The sequence below is a fragment of the Lipophrys pholis genome (genome assembly GCF_963383615.2).
Source record: "Lipophrys pholis genome assembly, chromosome: 12".
Lineage (NCBI taxonomy): Eukaryota > Metazoa > Chordata > Actinopteri > Blenniiformes > Blenniidae > Lipophrys > Lipophrys pholis.
Genome location: NC_137641.1, coordinates 22,505,094 through 22,521,238, shown reverse-complemented (window position 1 = coordinate 22,521,238; position 16,145 = coordinate 22,505,094). Strand labels below are relative to the sequence as shown.

General features: G+C 41.8%; 1 protein-coding gene across 2 annotated transcripts in view; it reads left to right on the top strand.

The window, feature by feature from the left end:
• The first annotated feature begins 6,232 nt into the window (after positions 1 to 6,232).
• The window catches only part of ctif (CBP80/20-dependent translation initiation factor), a 56,669-nt gene continuing 46,756 nt past the window's right edge, over positions 6,233 to 16,145 (top strand). For both annotated transcript variants that reach the window (XM_080477296.1, XM_080477295.1), the window contains exon 1: positions 6,233 to 6,391. The gene's annotated coding sequence lies outside the window, so the exon portion shown is untranslated. The remainder of the gene's footprint in view (positions 6,392 to 16,145) is intronic.

Sequence of the window (16,145 nt, the reverse complement as noted above, 5' to 3'; positions counted from 1 at the left end):
ATAATGCTATTTTTTTCCCCACCACAGCGTTAAAAGCAACACTTCAACACAGTGAAGTTGATTTTGTTGACAAAAATAAACACAAACTGCTTTTTTTCATGCCTGTACATGTGGAAATATGCTTTCCACTTTTATTTATTTATTTTTTCAGGATTAAAAAAACAGCTGCAACAAGCAACAAGAGCTGCAAAAAGATAAAAAGCATATACTTTCTGGATGATATAAAATAAGATTTAGTATGTTTTCAAGACAAGTGTAATTTTGATTCGCCTTTTTTCCGTCTGTAAATCCGTAATTGCCCATCAAACTATTTTTGAAGGTCAAAAGTACACTTCTACCTCCCTCCCATCCTTGTGCCCTCTTGCACCTGCCATCATTATCACCCCCGAAGCCCCAACAACTCCTCCGCCCTCCATCCCTACCTGTCACCCTCCCTCCAGCCCCCGCTGCCTGTCGCATCGCTCTCACCTCTCCCTCTGGTACCTGACACATCTCGCACCTCTCCCGGCTCTCCACGCTCCTGCACTTTCTCCTACCACCGAGGACTCTGCTCCCTCGCGCTCGCGGTCTGGCCCCCTCTACCTATCGCCGTCCCCGCGGCTCCCCTCGGATCCCCTGCCTCTGCGCGCCTCTCTACTTTCTGACACTCTATGTGTCGCTGGTGAACTTCCTTCTGTGTTCCATCTGCCCCTTTCCCACCTCTCCCACTCCCTTCCAGCAGACCCACCTACTCAACGGGTGCTCACCATACATGCAGGCAGGCTCTCACACGGCCCAGAGCTGTCAACGCGCTCCTCGGACAGTCCGCGCTCTACCTCGGTTCAGCAGCAGGGGGAGCGTCAGGGCTGCATTGACAGGGGAGGGAGGGCAAGGGGGGGTAGATAGGGGAGCTGCCCCTCTGCCTCCGCTGCTGCTGAGCGCACCTGAGGCGCAAAAAAATGCAAATATATTAAGCTGGTATTTGGCCGTTTAAATTAAAGAGATTTCGATGAGGAACTACTATCAAATCACTCTTTATTTTTTTCTCTCTACATACCTCAAAATAGTCATGCTGCAAAAACACGAAGTAAAAAAAACAACACTCAAACACATATTCTTTTTTTCTTTCTCTGCTAATATGCTTTTTTTTTTTTTTATCATATGGCAATTTAGCTCGCATGATAACTGCTCATGTGTGACATTGATTAATGCTCTATTACAAATAGATATTTGTTTTAAAGATTACGAACACTTTTTGATGCGGTGTTGGACAATCTGATAAAAATAAAGCAATAATTACAATCGTTAATCATTTAACTGAGAAAGGTAGAGATTTTTAACAGTTTAAGTTTGCAGGAATTCAGTGACCACTTTTGACTTGCATCACCATAAAATTTATATTTGACTTCTTTATGACATGTTTGGACCAAACTGGATTTAGTTTAATTCATTTAACCTGTTTCTCACATTTAACACACTGCATTGATTCCTCTCTCACCTGAGAAACAACTGCTGGATAAACCAATAGCAAAAGGAACTGTTAATATGTAATAATACACATTGTGCATTTAAAAATAAAAGTTACTTTTTAAATTAAACACTATTTAATTTGCACTATATTCAGTATATATTATTTTTTATTGTTTCTTTTTTGTTTGTTTGTTTTCAAACTAAATGTCGCTCTACTTTGCATTGCTTATAGTTCACTGGGGTGTGTGATTTTGGTTTTTCCTCCAAGCAAAATGTTTTTTACAGATATGTTGCAACTGCTGTTTGTTATAAATTGTGACAATTTGAGGTATAAACCTTCACAAATGTATTGGAAGTTTTTCCTATTCTTTGTATGGCCTCTTGTTTAAAAAAAAAAAAATAAAAAAAGTATTATTGCTACTGTGATAGTGTGATCTTAATATACAGATAGAAGAGAAAGGTTTGTGTTATTAAATAATTTATCGGCTGCTTATGTTAAGTGAGGATTCAGTCCAGACGGTGTGTCAGACGTTTTCTCCTTGAAGACCTTTAAAGAACATGAATCATGTTTATTTTTATTATAATAATATGAGATGAGAAAATTCCAGAGTGACACAATCTCACCTGAAACATATTTTTGTCAAACCCACAAAAGGACTTCATGGGACTCTATTACAGGGATATTGTGTTGTGTTGCGTGAGATTGTTTGGCTATTTCATGACTTTTCTGTCCGCCCCCCCCCTCTTTATGTAGGCTACAGTAGATCTGTGAGCGGCTGCACATTTTAATAGCGCCGCTCAGCACACAACAGTCCTATGATCTGTCTGCTGCCCCCACCTGCTGGTTAAAAAGCTATCAGGTTTTTATGTTACTCAACAAATTGAATCTCGGCCAATCCTTGTGTGTTTATTTGTCTGATTTTGTGTGTGCGCGTGTGAGTGTGTGTGTGTGTGTGTGTTCTACACAAAGAGATGTTCAGTCACTTCCACCCACTTAGTTTCCCTCCATCTCGTTCACAGTGATCTTTCTCCCACACCTATCTCCTGCAGCCATTCAACCTGACAATAAAGGAGCAGGGCTGCAGCTGACCACTCCGTCGGGGCTGCTGGCCTAATGAACTTCACACACTGAGGAGCACAAATAATCTGCGCCCGTTTGTGGAAAAAAAAAAGAAAAGAAAAAAAAAGAAAAGAAGGAAAAAAAACAAACCCTGTACATACAGTAATAACAGTTTGCTTGGCCGGTGTTGTTTATATCGCACCGATTTTCTCAGAAGCCGCAGGAGGGGAGAGTCTGCGACCTTAAGAGCTGTGGGGCCTGTACTGTCTAATTCCATGTTTATGGTTTTGCCTTTTATAACACACGCAGACGGAGCTGCCCAGGCCGCAAGCACACGGAAATATCATCATGCGCCCTCTCTCCTGCTAATTGGTGCCTTGGTACCATCCCTCTGGTGAGGATTCAGCTATGTTGCAGGGTGACCTGAGGAGCAGTGCCAGCTGCAGCTTGTGCTTCTCTTTCTCTCACTGCAGTCATTCTCTGTACTTCCACCAAACCAACTTTAGTGTAACTAATCACAGCAGAGTTCATGACAACAAAAGAACACAACAGAACAATGACCTAAATGCACTTGTGAAATGAAGTGAGGCAAGTGGCGGAAAACGACCAAGTACACACAAAGTAGAATATAGAGCAACTTTCTTTTCATTATCATTTTATACAGGTACAATTTCAATGCTGAATGTAGAAAAACATAACTTTTTATCCATTCAGTTCCTAAAATAGTGATATGAAAACATACAAAGTCCTCGAAGATGTTACCCTCCACATGTCAAGAAGCCTAAACACTGATTTTATGCTTTTTGACATCATCTAAAATGTGTATGCATTTGCATGCATAATCCTTTCCTCTTTTTAGAAAATAATATATAGCGCACATTAGTATATGTGTGTCTCTATGCACAGGATGTATTTATGAATTTCTAATATGTGTACAGTATGTGTGGCTGTGTGTGTATTAGGCATGTATGTTATGTATGAGTTTCTGTATGTTTTTGCATGCATGTGGAGGTGCATAAATATAATGGATGTACTGTGTGTGTGTGTGTGTGTGTGTGTGTGTGTGTGTGTGTGTGTGTGTGTGTGTGTGTGTGTGTGTGTGTGTGTGTGGGTGTGTGTGTGTGTGTGTGTGTGTGTGTTCTCGGATTGGGGGGATGTTCAAATTGCTAAGTTTTGCATGCAACACAATATGTGGTGACAGTTTTAGAACCATGAAATGATATAGAAGTTCAACACTATAGTTCCCTTGGCAACTGTACCAATTACATTATTTTTCTACTTTAGTTTCTAAGGGGGGGGGGCGGGGGGGGGTCCACCAAGATTAGCTATAGTTTTTAAGCATATTTGTGTATCACATGTATTAAGTAAAGTCTATAGGATTGCATAGTGGTTTGTTTTTTGTTTTTGTTTTTTTAATTTTTAAGAAATAAAACTATGTATGCTAAAGATCTGTACATGTCCGGAGAGACTTCACAAACATCTGCAGGGAGAAAATGTTGGGAAACATGGGAGGGAAATGGAGGGCTAGAAAGTTTGCGGTGCAGTGGGTGATGCAGATGAGACAAGGGTAATTATACGACTAAGGATTTACTGAGATCTGAAACTGTGTCAAGAAGAAGAAGAAGAAGAGGTGGGGGCTGTTGTGACCTGCTGCGGATCCATCACACGACGGTTATTAATTAACCTCTGACAGTAACAGATTTCGAAACTATCTGGAGCACAAAAAGAAAGTTCTGTTTTCTCATTGTTCGTGCATTTACCTGTCTGCTCATAGATTAATGCATCTGCCCTTTGAAAGTTCTTCTTCAGAAAGGTTCTCCTTATGTCTTCCTGTTTGGTTCTATCAAATGCTTTGCTTAATGTTGATAGAAAGTTCTGTTTGTTAGTCGGACTGTGAAGGCTCCATCTTCCACTGTCTACCATGATGTTTGAAAATGCAGATGAATCTGTGTCTAACACACACACACACACACACACACACACACACACACACACACACACACACACACACACACACACACACACACACACACACACACACACACACACACACACACACACACACACACACACACACACACACACACACACACACACACACACACACACACACACTAGAGGCGTCTACTCTTCTAACTGCACTTTTTTCATTTTCCACAAGAGGTCATAGCTCCACTAAAAAGAATTCTGCAGCAGGTTCAAGGTCTCGTCGTTCTGCTTTATGATGTTTGAATACGGAGATTGGCAGAAGAATAAAAATATAATGGTTCCATGGAGAAATATGTAGATGATTTAACTTTTTATTTTTTTTTTACTTAATTCAAATGAATTTCCTTTATATACTGTATGTGCTGGTTAAATTTGTGTCGATTTTTTTCTAGTAATTACTTTTTAATTTAAATTCAAAACAATTTTCACTCTTCTTGTATCGAAATACTTTTTTTTAAACCTTTTTCCAAACAGTTACAATGCAGTAACAAGTGTAATGAGTTATTGGTATTAATCGAGAGCTATCCGAGAATGTGTCCACTTCTGAGTGTGAATACAGTAAAGTAGTAACTGTCTATTTGATTCCTTTATTTTACAGCGGTTTCCACGGCATGCCATTGAAAACTGCACCGTGAACTTGATGAGTTTTTACACCTGATATCCATCCTGCCATAACCAGGATTCAAACCAGGAACCTACACTCAAAGTCAGAACGTATCTCGGTGCACCACCAGGAGGGATATGAATCAATGCTTTTAAAAGTTTTGAGGCAATTAGTTGCAGTGGTTACTACCCTGTGATTATGTGTATGTCTGTGATTTGAATAACCAGTCATTATTAATTCAGTGTGTATGTGAATATAAGTTACATTGTGTTATATTTTTTTGTCTACAGCACTTTGGCTCCCTGTGCTTGTTCTAAAGCAGTTCACAAATAAAGATGGATTGAACTGGATTGGATATATATGTTCAAGATCTGCAACGCTGTAATGGACTGACGACGTGTCCGGTGTGTACCCTATCTTCAGCCAAAGTCATCCAGGATTGACTCGATCGCTCTGCTGACCCCCGAGTTGGTTAAACAGAAGAAGAAACATGGATGAATGGATAAATGGGCGTTGTTACACATACACTGATTAAAAGTATGCCTTCAGTTTATGCGTTAAAGAAAATTAATTAATGGATGGGAAAAATCCTCCTGGGAAAAGGCTTTCTCATGAACCAAAGAGGTTACCAGCCGGAGCAACCCTACTGGGAGCCCACCGTACTGTGAAAACCACTTACTTGTCTATTATTTATTTATTTATTTAGTTATTTATTTGTTAACAAAGAGGAGTAATTTGGAGTACCCAGGTAAATAATTTACTCCTACATTCTATTGTATTGTAATGCAATACAATACAATACAATACAATAGAATGTAGGAGTACCAGGGTAAATAATTGACTCCTACATTCTATTGTATTGTATTGTATTGTATTGTATTGTATTGCATTGTATTGTATTGTAGTCTAGTCTAGTCTAGTCTAGTCTAGTCTAGTCTATTATAGTATGTAAAATAGGAATACTGTGTTAATCCCAGGAGGAAATTGTTATATTGATGGTCAATAGTGAATCACGTCGCTATGGATTCAAATCATGTGTAATGAGGCTGTAGTAAACACCAATTCCCATGATGCTCTAGTCCTCCGTGCACGTGTCAGCGCTGCCAGCAGACCGGACTGGACGTCACATTCCTGCATTCCCTTTTTCCACAGAGTGGGACGTCGGAGTTACCACCGGGCAACCTAATCCTCTTTCCCCCCCTTTTCCTTCTAAGAAACACATCCATGACAGGGCGGATTTGATCTCGGGGGTGATCCCGGGTTCGCCAGGAGTCAGAGTCTCTCTTCGGGTGAGGATTTGTTGTTTGTTTGTTTTTTTGAAGCCGGTTGAAGGTGTCTCTTGTCGCTTGTGTGAGTGCCTCCACCGCTGCATGCACATAACAGCTCCGTCAGAAACGCCGGATTTGCGGCGAGTCGTCTCCGTGAGCGACCTGGTTATGCTCCGACGTCCCCGGGCAGACCTGTTGATGAAGCACACATGACGGAGAGGGGCTTAAATCCGCAGTTTGTGGCCCGTTGTTTACAGTTGAGCTTGAACGGCTAACGTTAGCCGGCTGGTTAGCCGCAAAGCTTGCGTCACCATTGTTGCCGGTGTATCGCGCGCTGACCGGACGGACACTGCAGGGCGTGGAGGCGCCTCCAGATGTGGCTTTGTTACCCCGACAAGGGGCAAATCGCTGCAAACCCGTCACGTTACGCCGCTTGGCTCAAAAAAAGAGACAGGTACAGTCCTAGCATCCCACACGCCATGGGCGTGGTTATAAGTGCAGGACAGAATGAAAACAGTCGCCAGGGTGATGATGGAGTCGCTGTGGTGATAATCCGTTACTTCGTTTTCAGTAACGTTTCATCTGCAGGACACGAGAGCAAATCTGATATCTTAGAGGGTGTATATACCCTGGAAAGGAGCTGAGCGAGCTGCAGAGTGCAGCAGACTGCCTCAGCTGTTTACCCTCACAACAAAGTGTGGATCACAGCAGCAACTGTGACAGGACTCAACCCAGGGCACTTTCTTATATAATTCTGATATTCTCGACTGGTGGTGTCCACTTAGAGTGGGATTTAAAACATGTGATTTGTTCAGAGGTTGCTTCACTCGTGTCTGAGAGAATACAGTCCATATGACTGAATATTTATACAAACCAATGTAATCACACAAAAATTCCAGAATGAAGAAATGAGTCAACAAGCTTGCCATGCTACACTACACCAAGGTTGTTGTTTTTTTTTTACTTTGCAGGTGTCCCTACTGTTGTTCTTAAGTCATGCTGTACTTTAGGTCCAGTTGGCTCATGACATTCCTGAGATTCCTGCAGTTCTGATTGGATCATAGTGACTTTACTGAGGTAAAGGAATGTTTGCGTGCAGCCACAAGTCACAAAACAGTCACATTTCTAACGCAGCCGAGGATACGTTTGTCACACTTGGACGCAGAAATATGATTTCAGACGGATATCATTTACAGTGGAGAACAAGAAAATTATTTATCTCCTCTGCGGGAAAATGTCTGCCTTTATTTAACTGATATCGTTCCAGTGTTTCGTCCTTTCCCACGTCAGTGTGGTCCCTATAAGGGATGCATATGCTAATACATCAGCCTGCCAGGTGGTAAGTCAGGTTCAGCTAGTACCGGTAACTTATTTCACATGCAGATCTCAGAACGAGACATTTAACGTGCCCAACCCGATTCCTCGTGAGCCCTTGTCCTGCATAGTTTCGCTCTCTCACTGCTTCAACACACCTGAATCTAATGATACTGTCATCATCAAGCACACGACCCATTTGTTAACTTTTGTGGCTCTTCTGAAGAAGACTGATACCAAATTGTTGACACCAATTGAAATGTTATGTATTAGTTAGAAGCGATGCAGTGCTGCCCCTAATTAGATTTTTAATTGATCCGAGACATAGATCACCAAGGGTGGTATTGTGATGTTCATTCTCAGGACAAGATGGGGTTTTACCATGATCAGCTAAGCCTTGACTGACACTATATAGCACTGTAATAGTCAGTAATTTTGCATATATGTTAAAAGCCAGGAAGTATTCCATGCAATCACTTGTTCTGGCTTTTTTTTTTAGATTTTAAAATACTGTCTCCCAAACATGGATCTTGAATATAATAGAAAGATGAGTCTTGCTGATGAGTAAAGTTGGCCTGAAATGCAGCTTCAGTCAGGCCGTCTAATAAGAGTCAGCACAGTGTCATCATCACTGTGATCTGCTGCCCCAGCATGAGTGCTGCACTGATGTGAAGGATGATTCCGGTTCTGAACTCTCGCCTCGGAGGTCAAACAGCATCAGTAAATGAGGGTCCGGACTGATCATGGTACGACCTCCAAGGATAACTCAGTTCATTTCATTAGCCGTGTCTTGAGTGGACTGTAAGAAATGATGTTGTGTTGGTCTTGTGTTGCACACAAAAACATGCAGGAGGGGTAAAAAGAGCTACGTATCATGGAGGGAGTGGGAGTAGCCTGCAGAAAACTGGAGCACCCTGACTCAGGCTGCAAAGCCCCAATTCAGTGGGAACTGCTGCTCATTACGTTGTCTGTGGTGCATGGATGAATGAGTGGGAAGAGGAAAAACGAGGAGAGAGATTACATGGGGAACGATTTCAGAAAACCTTCCAGAAGCTCCTTGAAGGGGAGAAGCATCAGGTGATGGCTTAAAGCTGAAAACACAAAGCCTCTGTCTCTGTGTAGGAGTGCTGATTAGTTCTCAAGAATGTTATGCTGCATCTGTTTTTCCACAACAAGCAATTTTACCTTTGCCATAGTTTCTCTATGCCTAACCTTCTGCTGTTGGGAACGACTAGTACTACTGGTATTCAGCCCCAACCCATAATAGCCACGGCTCTGTTGCAGACGAACCTTTGTTCGCTCTCTTTTCACTTTTGTCTGAGTTTTCAGAACTGCTACCTACCCACCATACGTGTTGTGAAGCCCACGCGAGCAGGTCTACACACCCATTTGTTCCCCAGGGCTGTTTAGTGTGGTTCCAGATAGAATGGCATTGTGGGGCTTCAGTCCCAGCAGCTCCACAGTACTCCACACGCTCAGTCCTTTCCCATTAGGTCACAACGGGGACACGGGGGGGGACAATAAGGCTATTGTTTTATGTGAACATATACACATCCTTAGACCCTCTATGCGGCATGTGCAAATCCTCTGTTCTCTTAGATTTAGGTCATTCAGCTCTCACTTTGTAGGCATAAATATATTCAGTCTCAGCAACCTGTTAGAATGACTGGAGTCTGCCTTTTCTTTGTAATTATAGCTCTATGTATCAATATTTCCGAGGTTTAGGATAGAGATTATGCTTGTACACACGATTTTTAGACACTAGACAGATTAACAAATAAATAGATTGATAGATGCTTTCAGGGCCTATAAGGAAATTTCATGCTCTTTCTCAGCTCTTTCATGATCAAACGGCAACATTTTCAAAACGATGTGCTGAAAATGATGTAATGAGCATGCCAGGCTATGGGTTGGCGCTGTTGGTTGCTTTCGCAATGAAACCACACATATGTGAGTACACAGTTATTCGTATGGTTAGACGACAATGTTGGATTGCTATTATGGGTCCCAGGAGAACATCGACTGCAAGTAATGTCACTCTGAAGGCTGCCATTTTTATTATTCTTAACCTACTCATACAGCAGAACTGTCTACAATAGCTGTGTTGCAAATGCGAAGCAGCAGCGTTTTATAAAAGTCACGTTTTCCTTCGTCTACACGTAGACAGAGTCGGAGCATGTTCCAAAATTTCCACCTTTGAAGTTGTTTACAAAATGTTGAATTTTCAGTGACTCTGAGCACCACTGTCATGTAAATGGACCCCCCCACCCACCCCCCCCCCCCCCCCCCCAAAAAAAAAACTTTTCCCTTTTAACTTGAAAACATAAAAAATGTTAAGTTGAAATCCTCAGCACACTCCAACTGAGATCATCAGTCTTCAAATGCAATTTTCACACTATGAAGCCCACAAATCGTGTCTCTGCTATTAACTGGAAATGAGCTTCAACTGCAAGTCATAGCAGCATGAGCATATATCTGCTTCCACTCTGAGAACCTGTGACTCACTAGCGTTCCTCGTAGACTTGTATGGACAGCAAAACCACTGAAGCTAAATTATTGCTTGTGGTTGTTTACTTAACCATTAGAAACGTCTACAACTCCTATTCTCAGCATTGACATTGAATGATTAGTCTCACAGACACCATGAAGATATATTGAAATAGTAATCAAGAAGAGACTACTCTGAATTATATTTAAACATGAGTGCGAGTTTGTGAAGCCAGCCAGTCAGTAGTAGACCAGATTAGTCGTATTAGAACCTCCCGCTGCATGGGGTGAGAACATTGACTTGGGACTCCCACTGTGAAGCCTGGGTCTCATGTTGTACTCAGTTTGGATTGGGAGGATTATACTTGTTAATGTTGGTGGTTGTGTAACTATACTAATCAATGGTGCCTTGATTTAGTCGCTGTATTCACATTTACAGTTGTGTTACTGTACAAGAGTGTCCGTCTTTTCTTATCCTTACTTCTTATCCTATTAATGAGAATGGCAAACGTAATGCAGACTCTAAACTATAACCTGCTAAAATAAAACGTGTTCATATCGGTACTCCGTATCGGCCCATAGCTAAAGATTAGTACTAGATTTTTAAAAAAGTGTTATCGGTGAATCCCTAAGCATAACACTGTATATCCCTTTTGTATATATACTATTGTCAAACTATACAACGTCATGAGCTGTGTTGACCTAACTAGACAAATTGTTTTGGGTGGAAAGTGGCAAAAACAATAAGGAAAATAAAGGTTGCAGACTCCTGTCCAACATACTCGGAGGTATTATTTAGCCGTGAAATTGTCAGTTTTAGATCTTAATTGATGGGTCGGTCAATTTTTTTTTTGTTTTTCTTTTTTTGGGTGACTTATCCTGTTTTACAACAGACATACAGTAGTTGCTCCATGATGAAAGAGTTGTTATTTTTGGTCTCTGCCCCTCAGACAAAGAAACAGTGTGCTGTCCAGTGCCATGCTGTGCCTGTCTGGCTAGTTTAGTTTCTGTCTGAATGGAGCTGGGCAATGGCTACAGTTGCAATCTGTACTGATACAAGCCACATTCTACATTTCTCCTCGTGCACTGGTGTGTGTGTGTGTGGGATCAGTGCCTGTGAAGGGAATCCAACTGTACACTGTTCACGTGCCATTCACAGTCTGAGTCTCAGCAACATTCTTGTTTGCATGTGTTGCACACTGATATGCTACTTCTTCAAAGAAAACGAGGCCAGGCCAGGATGGCAGACAGTTTTTTTTTGTTTTTTTTTTGTCAGAACAGCTGGTAGATTTGAGGAGGGAGAGTGCAAGGGTGGAGACAGGAAGGAGCAGAGGAGGAGTCAGCACGGTGGACTGTAACGTATAGCTGACTGAAGGACGAGAGTGTGACAGAGGAAAGAGTAGACAAAGGAATAGTGGTTGAATCACATTTTAGTGGGATGACTTGTGTTGCTCTGAGCATAATTCACGCATCAAAAACCACAGACAGGCTCATTCACCGGAAATGATTTATTAAACATTCTTTTTTCTTTCTTTCTTTCCCAGTTTGCACTTTTGCATGTATTTGTTGTTTTAGGATCTGATTATGACTAATTTAAAGAACAAGTCCATTCATCTATTCATGCTCTATGCTGCTTTATCAACTTAGGGTCACAGGGGGTTGGTGATCCCAGCTGACGGTACAGACACTCGCATTCGTATTTCAGTGTAATTCAGAGTCACATTATAGCCTCGAATGCATGTTTTTGAACTGGGAGGAACCCCCCCCCAAGCCGAAGTCAGGATGAGACCAGGGACTCCTCACTGAGACAAGTGTGCAGCCCAACAATCAGCCAAGCCAACTGATTTTGTTAAGAACATCCTTTTTGCATCAATCACATGTAATCTTGCGGTCTGTGCATCGAAGTCATCTTAAGGAGTATGCATGGGGAATATGAAACCTGTGTTTGGTGAATCTGAGAAGCCCTGTAAAGCTATATGCGTTCCTGCCCTTGCAGAATCAGTTTCTCTGCTTAGTCAAAGGTCACAGGGGCCACCAGACTGCAGTCTGTCTTTGTGTTTGTTTTTCCCCATATCACCTCCTTTACAGGAGCCTAACTTTGTCAGGGTTAGATGAAAATCCTCATTGCAATCGGGGATAGTTTGGCTCATTTAATCTCACGTGAACAAAGGCGTTCCACTCTAAAAGCAGTCAAACTAATGATGGTATTCCTGGAGTTGAGGATCATTGATGGAAGACATAGTTACTGTATATTGGCAAGTTAAATGTAGCCGTCATATAAATCAGAGCTTATTGTAGGATTGGAGTGATGTGTGATGAAATACTACTGGGTTGACTGGACTTCAGACTATCACAGACAGCAGCTCAACTCTGTGAGAATGGAGACCTGGTATGTTTGCACTTTGATACCATATGAAGTCTGGTGATTTGCGAGCTTCACATTATAAACGTATAAAGCATCTCTGTATGTTTTCCACAGCGAGGAATGAATCAAAACAAAAAAGAATCCGAGAGATAAAAGTATCCCATATGAATGAAATGGTCAATGATACTGACAGCTGTTTCCCTTCAGGCAGGACTTCTATAGTACATGTCAAGGACATCAGCAGGCCATCAGACTGGGCTGCAGCTGCTACCAATACATGCCCATTAACCTTTGACGCTTCCAGACTGCTACTTTTTAATGCATCTCCATTTATACAGACCGTGACCCAACCATATTTACTTAATCTGTGGAACTACACCGATATGAAACCAGCGCTTTTATAAACGAATGTTCGCTGTTCATGGTGATGCAATGCCTCACTGAAAACACCTTTAACTTTTTTTTCTTTTTTTTTTACAATTCATAGAATGAAGTTATTCATCTCAATGTGGTTGAAGCCACTTTCAAATAAGCCAGGTCCTCTCATTATATCTCCCCCCCCCAAAAAAATTGTCCTCTGATTGGTTAGTGTTTTTTCAAACCATCTGCCACCTTTCACTGCTTGTAATTTGACAGCGTGCTCATGGGGATATGCTTGTCGCAATTCTGGGAGCAGGTGATTCTAAACACAAATATATGGGGAGATATTGTCAACTTGTACAGAAAATCCATAGAACCCTGAATTCCAAGCTTTGCTGTCGGTCTGGCTCTATCTTATATGAACTACACACAATGCTAATAAATACAGGTGATAGATGAATAGAAAGTCTGTATAGGTCAAGGGTCTGCACTCTTTATTGACAAAAGAGCCATTTTTGTGATTTTCCACCAAATCAAATTTACCTGGAGCCGCAAAACACATTTAAACTTTTAAAATGAGGCAAACTACAGCTTCTAAAGTTTCATATATACAAAAGTGTTGAAACAGAAAATGTATGTTTCAGTTGCTTTTATGTTTCAATCACAATTTAGGATCGTAAGCGTTTCATAAGATTCTCAGCTGTTTTTGCACCAGATGTTAGCAGTTTCATTCGTCTTTTCCAGCATTTTATTTGAGGTATTTCTGGCATTTTAGAATAGAACAGAATACAATAGAATAGAAAGTCTTTCTTCCTTTAAGGTTTGTTTACGCATAACGACGACGAGTCAGGAATGGCACAAATGTCAATTCCTGACCGCGGATCACGATTTTGACCGGAAGTATATGATTCGGGTCAGAGGTGTCACGCACCGTCACGGACAGTCGCGACCCGTTATCATTCATTACACACGGTGGCGGATCATCACGAGTCATTACGCACGGTCACCAACATTGTTCCGCAGTGTCGCACGCTGCTGTGCGCCATTGCGCATCGTCACTTTTTCTCACCAGTCTGTCAGGAATGTGGCGAATCGGCAGAATTTGCTGTCCGCAGTGGTGGATTTTGCCACGAGCGATGTGGGCAGCCGCTCAGGGCTCAATCTGTGAAGGAGTGCACCGCGCACGAGAGGAAAAGAAAATCACTCCGTCTCAGATGTGGTCTCGCAGAGGCACGGGCGTTCGCCCGGGGCTGAACTCAAGCCAGGCCCACGACTGCTCCAGATTGCGCCACATCCAGAGAAATGTCATTGAGTTGCGCAGAGAGGAGGATGCTGCCGCAGGGGAACGAATGCTGTCACGCTGTATAACGCATCACCACGCATCACAACTAATCGACACGCTCAGTTGCAAACTGTCTTGTTATTCGTGGAAGATTGTTTTTGGCAGCCAAAATCATGCTCTACGGATATCAGGAAAGCCACACACCGATACCCCCATTTAAGAACCTTATTCAGATTCATTACGTCACATAAAGAATGTCAGGAATGAGGAGGAAATGATATTTGTAACTCATTGTGCCTATTTGTAAACCCAGCTTAAAGCATTGATCCGTACAGAACAAATAGAAAGAAAGTTCAATATCTAATAAGACGGGATTGAAATTAAATAAATTATTTTAGATATTCATATGTACAAGGCTTAACATTGACTAATATAGACACAGAAAGGTGGAAATTTCCTGAAACACGGCAAACGCTGTTTACAGGTAGGAGTTATAGTCTTATGGAAGGAAGACCATTTTCTTTTCTAACAGTTTCATTTCAAGCTTGTTTTTCCCTTTTACAAATGATTGTCATTTTAGCATTTGTTTTTTCGTCACTGTGACAAAAGTCATTTGGAAAATGATTCTCATGTGTAAATAAAATAAAAACAAGATAAAATGTTTGTTTTGGTAGTGAAAGTTTCAAGGAGACACTACAAAAAGCGCACAAAGAAACGAGAAAACAAAATAATGCACCGCGTATTGTCGCACTCTGAATCCATTCATCTTCGACACACTTTACTGAAGCTTGATCTTCAAGGACGTGGAGTCTGTCCTAGTCATGATACATGGACAAGCTTTGAGTGAAACATTGGCACATCCAGTAAAACACTGACACAACACAAAGCACTGACTCACACGTTCACAGTCACGGCTAATTAAGAGTCACTTGTATGTGGTTTGTCAAAGTAGAGAAAAACCCCACAATAACAGCAAGAAAACTAGAGACAAAAAGGCTTGTGCCTGGAATAAAACCCGGACCTTCTTGGTATTGACAATGCTAACAACTTTGCCACCAGGCCACCTGCAGAGTCAAATGTTAAAACAAACGTCTGTGTTTACAAAGTGTTCCCTGTTTGGCCTGCAGGAGTTCACTCTGGTTGTGACTCCATTGCTCAAATGTGGCCCCTTTTTCACACAAAGTGCAGTCATACGCCCATTAAAGTTAGTCAATAAGCAATATCAGGCAATAGAGAATCAGTATTGGAGATGGATCTTAAATTGCATACAAACACACAGAAGATGATTAAAATACTCATGTACTTGTGTGCCAGTTCATACTTTTACATGTGAAGCAGCAACTATCTCAAACTTTGTGTGAGTTTTATGTTCCTGCACGTGTGGCGTCATTGACATTTAAGCAAAAAAAAAACTTTAGTGCACCAAGTTCAAATGTGGATGTTTCTGTCGAGCGCCAGCTCCAAATCAGTGATGTGATGATATGATATTAGCCATTGTATGGATGGATTATGCTGTTGACATGTATGGATTACAATACTGAGATAAGACTAGGACACGATTACCTCCTGCATGGCTGCAGCAGCATGATGAGCAGGGAGATTCTGAGGGGCGAAAACAACCTCAAGTCAGAGGCGGGGGGGGGGGGGGGGGGGTCAGGTTCCAGTGTCTTCCTCAACAGGCCGGTCCGAGCTGGTCCTGCGAATCTGCGAATCCTTCAGTGAACCATTTTCTTCTGATCATAATTGAAGTTGCATGTTTTGTTATTGCTGATTTTCATAGATTTACCGCTGTGGTTTATTTGTGTTTGTGGTCAGTTGTAAACCGTTACCATTGTAGTGCTCACACTTGCACGAAGGGAAACTGCAACGTCTTTACGATAAACTGCTCTTGATTGCGGTGGCTTTAGATAGCCGCGTAGCTTGAACCAAAACAAAGGCTTTAGACCTTGTGTGGCTGACTTGTTGGC